Raw genomic sequence first — 7,178 nt, forward strand, 5'->3', positions numbered from 1 at the left:
TTCTGGTTAGCAGTCAAATGCACTACTCTGCCAGAGCTCCCATATGACCACGAGACCAGAAGAACTAGATGGTGCCTGGCTACCACTGTCAACCACTCAGAGTGGGACCTGTGTAGGAGATCTTGGATAGAGTTGGAGAATAATGTGGAACAAAACTCAAAATCATAAAAGAAAAAAAAAAAAAGAACAGGTTTACTGGTCTGATAGAGCCTGGTGAAACCCCTGAGACTATCGCCCCTAGCTTCCCTTCAGGTCTGGAATTGAAGTCACTCCTGTGTAGATACACTCTTTAGAGAGATCAATCATGGGAGAACAGAAGGGCAGTGTGTGCACAGGGAGACCGCTGGGGGACAGGAGGGCATGGGAGGGAAGGACACAGGGAAGAGGTAACTATGGGGAGGAAGTGGGGAAAGAGCTGTTACATTGTGGGAATTTGCAGTCAATGTCATGAGACAAAATGTATATGAACTACTGTATGGGAAATGAGTTTGTTCTGTAAACTTTCACCCAAATCACAATAAAAAATGTTAAAAAAAAATCACCCGTGTTTAAATTTCCCCAATTGTCTCATAAACAGTTTTTTTTTTTTTATTTTTAAAAAAGCAGTCTGGTTGTTTTAGACAGGATTCACATTAGGCCCATTCATTGCATTTTGCTGATATATCTTTTATTTCTCCTTTAACCTACAGATTCCCCTTTTGAAAAATTTCCAACTAATTTATTGAAGAATCTAGGATGTTTGACCTATAGAATTTTCCAGAGTCTGGCTTTTGCCAATTGTATCTGCCAAGGTATTGTTTAACATCTTTCTATATCCTCTGCATTTCCTGTAACTTGGTAAATTAGTGGTTAGATCTAGAGGTCTGCTCAGATTCAGGTTCAATTCTTTGGCAAGAATATTTCCTAGATGGTATTACACACAGAGGTATATTATATCTTGTGGTTTCTCTTTCTGTGATGTTAGCAATTAATGATCATTCTTTCAGCACATTACTTTCTTAGATGATACTCTAATTCTCTTATTTCTTCTTTGTTTATTAGCTGGAATATTTCTGTGAAGAGAAAATTTCCCCATTTACTGTTTGGCTTACCCTTTATAATTTTATTAACTAATAATTACATTAAATTTTCCTACAGGATTTTATTTTAACATAGCACATTTTATGCATGAAAGTATTATAGTGATCTCTATCATATTTCTTGGAAATGTGTGTGTGTTCTTTCTCTATATATACACATACATATATAATAATCAAATACTTATATATGTTTATGTATGTATCTTAAAATTTTTTCCTGTGACCATAAGGCTATGTTAGCAAATTGATTTCCTATGGAGTTACACAGTTGATCAAATTGTACATATCTGAGAAATTTTGGTAAATGTTTATCCAACTTAAAACAGATTGGAAAAAATCTGTCAGTGAGATAGATGAGATGAGACTTTTTCTCCTCAATTGATTGATGTTTTAAAAATAAATATTATTTATTGCAAGAATGAGGTAGAGTTTGGCATCCATTCTATGCTAGTTTTCATTTTTTTATTGATGTAAGCTCTCAGAAAACTTGTTCATATAAATAAAAAGTTGGGGATGGACAGAGTTTTGTCATAGTCATGACACTTAATTCTCTAATTTCTCTTCTAGCTAGATGCCAAAAATCACATGGTACTCTGATCAAAAATCGTTTTTAATCATCTGTTAGCTGACAAGTCCATTTGGCACTCCTTCAGTTTTGTAGAAAGCAGACTTGAAAACCATTTTACTTGCAAAGGGATTTGTTACCTAGCCCTTAAAGTTCACTTTATGGGTACCAGTGCCAGCACTATATTTGGAATTGTTCCTTTGTTTGGCACCCTGAAACTTTTTGCATCTGGAGGCAACATACTATATTAAATTTAGAAGTGGGGATTGTGAAAGGGGCGGTAGAAAGGATTGAGAACCTGCTTCTCAATCACAGACATTCTTTTGAGAGATCAGTTTTAGGAAGGCATAGATTAGAGGATGTAGGAACAATCCTTTTATATGTGTTTTTTATTTTATTGTTTTTTTTTTTAAATTTTTATTGTGATTTAGGTGAAAGTTTACGGAGCAAATTCATTTTCCCTACAGCAGTTCATGCACATTTTGTTTCATGGCATTGACTGAAATCCCTACGTTGTAACAGTTCTCTTCCCACTTCCTCCCTGGAGTTACTTTTTCCCTGTGCCTTTCTTTCCTATGCATCCTGCCCCCGGAGCTATCTCCCTGTGCAAATACTGCTCTTCTGATCTCCCATGATTGATTGTTCTAAGGAGTGTATCTACCTGAGGTAGCTGTTCACTCCATATGCCTGTCTATTGTTTGGCTGGAAGCCATGGGAGTGAGTGAGTTCAGTTCCAGATCTGAAGGGTAAGTAGGGGCCATAGTCTCGGGGGTCTCACCAGGCTCTATCAGATCAGTAAACCTGGTCTTTTTTATGATTTTGAGTTTTGTTCCACATTGTTCTCCCACTCTATCCAGAATCTCCTGTACTGATCTCTTTCTGAATGTTTGACAGTGGTAGTCAGGCACCATCTAATTCTTCTGGTCTCATGGTCATATAGGCTGAGGTTCACATGGTCCTCTAGTCCCTTGGACTAATTCTTTCCATGCATCTTTGGTTTTCTTCATTTTCTTTGCTCTGGATGAGGAGAGACCCATTGTTGCATCTAGAGAGCCGCTTGCAATCTTTTAAGACCTCTGGATCTGGAAACAATCCTTTTAAAACAATTTGTCACCATGTAAAGGACCTCTGGTGGCCTAGTGTCTAAGTCATTTGGCTGCTAACCAAAAGGTTAGTGGTTCGAACCCACTAGCCACTCTATGGGAGAAAGATGAGGCAGTCTGCTTCTGTGAAGATTTATAGCTTTAGAAACCCTATGGTGGCAGTTCTACTCTGCCCTATAGAGTTGCTAGGAGCCGAATAGACTCAATGGCAGTGGGTTTTGTTTATTTTGGTCACCATGTACCACTTGGAAGGTCTTTAGCATATTCCTGGTCTATGCATTATCCAGCTTGAAGGTTTATCCTCTAGATGTAAAGTCTAAATTCTAGAATGTCAATGTGAGAAGACTTACAACATGGTTCTAGTTATCACAAGCATGTGAAGAGTTTGAATGAAATTGTTTTATGTGATGTAAGATGGGAAAAAAAGCAATATTTCTAAATTAATATTTTATTTATATTACCTGTGATATTATATGTTGTTGTTGTTGTTGTTTGCTGTCGAGTCGGACCCGACTCATGGCGACCCCTCCTTGGGTTTCCGAGGCAGTATCACTACGGAAGTAGATTGTCCCATCTTCCTTCCAAGGAGTGGCTGGTGGGTTTGAACCGCCAACCTTCTGGTTAGCAGTCAAGTGCCTTAGGCACTATGCTACCAGAGCTCTCTCTCTCTCTCTCTCTCTATATATATATATATATATCTGTATAATTTAATAATTAAATACTTTAAGTAGACATTTCGCTTTTTCATCTACATCTGTAACGCCTTACATATTTAAATTTGCCTAAATCGTTTTTGGAGGCAAGCTTCACGTTGTGAAAAATAAGTTTGCTGTACATTTGAGTGTATATAGTATATATTTCTAATTTTGTTCTTTGAATATATACAGATATAAATATATATGTTTTGCAAAATTGGAATCACTTAATACTTAAAAAAATATGTGATATATTTTTCAACATGTAAATATATTTACACCTTTTATCATGGAAAAAGTAAACATATATTAAAGTAGAGAGAGTGAATCCTCATATACCTGTCATTCAGCTTCAATAATTACCAACTTATGGCCATCTTCTAATCAATATTTCACACCTGGATTACTTTGAAATAAATCTGAGGCATCATATCATTTCTTCCATAAATATTTTCATATGACTCTCTAAAAGAAAAGGACTTGTAAATAAGTATAACCAGAATACCATATTGCACCTAAAAAGTAGTAAGATGTCAAATGATCATGATTATCTCATAAAATTTTATTACTGTTTAAGATTCAGGTAAGTCTCTCTCTCTCTCTGTGTATATATAGTTTTTGTTGTTAGTTGCTGTTGAGTTAATTCTGACTTATGGTGACTCCACGTGTGCAGAGTCGAACTGCTACACAGGAATTTCAGGGTTGTGACCTTTTGGAAGCATGTATATTTGTGTGTGTGTGTGTGTGTGTGTGTGTATGTCATATCTCTTAATCTTTTTTAATGAATAGGATCCTCTACCATCTCTCTTTGCATTTCATTTGCTGAAAGAACTGGGTCATTTTTCCTGTAGCCTTTCCCACAGTCTGGATTTTGCTGGATGCATGCCCATGGTGTCATTTAAAATGTTCCCCTGTCCCCTGTTGTTCCTAGAAATTGGTAGGTTGAAAAGCTTGATTGGACTCAGATGTAATATATATTTTTTGGCTAGAATACTTTAGGTGGCATGTAATATATTATCTTTATTAAATGTTTTGGCTGCTTTACTGAGGTATAACTCACATAAAATAAACTCTGCATATTTAAAGGGTATAATTTGATAACTTTTGACGTATGTATACATCCGTGAAACCATTACTGCAATCCAGATAATGACCGTATTCATTACTAAAAAAGCCTTTCTCAACAGTATCAAGAATGAGAAGTAGAAGACTCAAACAGGAATGAAAGTTGGTCTTCCAACTGGACTGGTGTGGATGCTCATGATACAGTGGTTTTCAAGCATTTTTAGCAAAAGAATAATTTATTTTAAATGTAATCTTATAAAGAACTCTGATATGTAGTAGAAAAGATGAAAGGGGGATATTTTAATAGTATAAATGTATTTTATACAGTAAAATCTGCAAAAGCTAGAAACTGTGTAAGGTGGAAACCTGTCAGAGAAGGAAAACTAAAATATTTTCCACTAAAATGAATGAGAGAAAAGTGATTAGACAGCACCCTGTCAAAGGTGGAAAACTTGGCAAGCCAAAAAAAAAAAAAAAAAAAAAACCAAACCCATTGCCATTGAGTCAATTCCGACTCACGGTGACCCTATAGGGCAGAGTAGAACTGCCCTGTTGGGTTTCCCACTGCTGGAAATCTTTATGGAAGTCCTGCAGAGCACCTGGTGGGTTTGAACTGCCAGATTTTTGGCTAATAGCTGAATGCCTTAACCACTACACCACCAGAGCTCCTTGGAAAGACTTGGGAGCCCAGAAAACAAGCAGTCCCGTTGAGTTCTAGCTCTCACAGGTTTCACTGGAAATATAATCTATTTCATAGGTATTAATACATTTATAATAATAAGTAAGTCAGGACTATATGAAGAAGAACATAGCATCAGGATTGGAGGAAGACTCATTAGCAACCTGCAATATGCTAAAAGTGACACAACCTTGCTTGCTAAAAGTAAAGATGACTTGAAGCACTTACTGGTGAAGATCGAAGACTACAGTCTTCAATCTGCATTCCACCTCCACATAAAGAAAACAAAAATCTTTACAGCTGGATCAATAAGCAACATCATGATAAACAGAGAAAAGATTGAAGTTGTCAAGGATTTCATTTTACTTGGATCCACACTCATGGAAGCAGCAGTCAAGAAATCAGGTGACACATTGCATTGGGCAAATTGCAAAAGATCTCTTTAAAGTGTTAAAAAGCAAAGATGTCACTTTGAGGGCTAAGGGGTGCCTGACCCAAGATTTGGTATTTTCAGTCGCCTCGTATGTATGCAAAAGCTGGACAATGAATAAGGAAGACCAAAGAAGAATTGATGCATTTGAATTGTGGTGTTGGTGAAGAATGTCCAATATACCATGGACTTCCAGAAGAAGAAATAAATCTGTCTTGGAGGAAGTACAACCAGAATGTTCCTTGGAAGCAAGACTTGTCTCATGTACTTTGGGCATGTTATCAAGCGAGACCAGTCCCTGGAGAAGGACCTGATGCTTGGTAAAGTAGAGGATCAGGAAAAAAGGGTAAGACCATCAATAAGATGGATCGACATAGTGGCTGCTACAATGCAATGATTGTGAGGATGGAGAAGGACCAGGCGGTGTTTTGGATGTTGTGCATGGGATCATTGTGAGTCAGAACGGACTTGACAGCACCTAACAACAACAACATTGCTGCTCTAACAGATTATCACAAGTTCAGTGGCATAAAGCAACACAAATTATCCTCTTACAGTTCTGGGGGTCACAATCTGACATGGGTCTCACTGGGCTAAAATCAAGGTGTCAGCAGGGCTTTTTTCCTTCTACAGGTTCTAGGGGAGAATCAGTGTCTTCCGCTTTTCTGGCTCCTAGAGGCTGCCTGCCTTCCTTGACTCCTGGCTCTTTCTTCCATCTTTAAAGTGCATCACTCTGACCTCTGTTTCCATCATCCTTCTCTGACTTTGACCCTCCTGCTTCCCTCTTATAAGTACCTTGTGATGACATTGGACCCACCCAGGTAATCCAGGATCATCTCCCCACCTCAAAACCCTTAATTTAATTACATCTGTAAATTCCCTTTTGCCATATAAGGTAACACATTCATAGGTTCCAGGGATTAGATTTTGAGGACAATTATTCTGCCTCTACCACATGCAAAGAGTGGAGAAATGAGTGACAGTGTTGTGTAAGCAAGTGTACTACATATTCTGTTTCAGCGGGATTTTGGTCAGTGGAAGGAGCATTGGTGGCACAGTGGTTAAGTGCTTGGTGCTAACCAAAAGGTTAGTGGTTTGAACCCACCAGCTGCCCTGCAGGAGAAAGATGTGGAATTTGCTTCCATAAAGATTTGCAGCCTTGGAAACCTCTGGGCAGTCCTGCTCTGTTCTGAAGGATCGCTGTGGGTTGGAATGGACTTCGTGGCAGTGGGTTTTGTTTGAGTTGGTTAGTGGAGTTTGTATTTGTTAGGGTTTTGTCTAAGCTTCTGCAATAAAACAACCCCACAGTACTGTGGCTTATCAAGATAGGAGTTTATTTTCCTTTCATGTAATGATGCAGATGAAGACAGTCCAGGACTGGGAGGGTGGCTGTGCTCTGCAAGTTCATTCAGAGGTCCAGGCACATTTTGTCTTCTTACTATGCCAGCCTCAACATGAAGCTTTCTGGTCATGGTCTAAGACGGTTGCAAGTCCACACTCCAGCCAGTGGAGAGGTGGAAAGGGACAACCGATCAGCACATCCATTCTTTTTTTTTTTTTTT

Source organism: Orycteropus afer, unplaced genomic scaffold (genome assembly GCF_000298275.1).
Source record: "Orycteropus afer afer isolate SDZICR_OR568_19922 unplaced genomic scaffold, OryAfe1.0 scaffold00617, whole genome shotgun sequence".
NCBI classification, from domain to species: Eukaryota; Metazoa; Chordata; class Mammalia; order Tubulidentata; family Orycteropodidae; genus Orycteropus; species Orycteropus afer.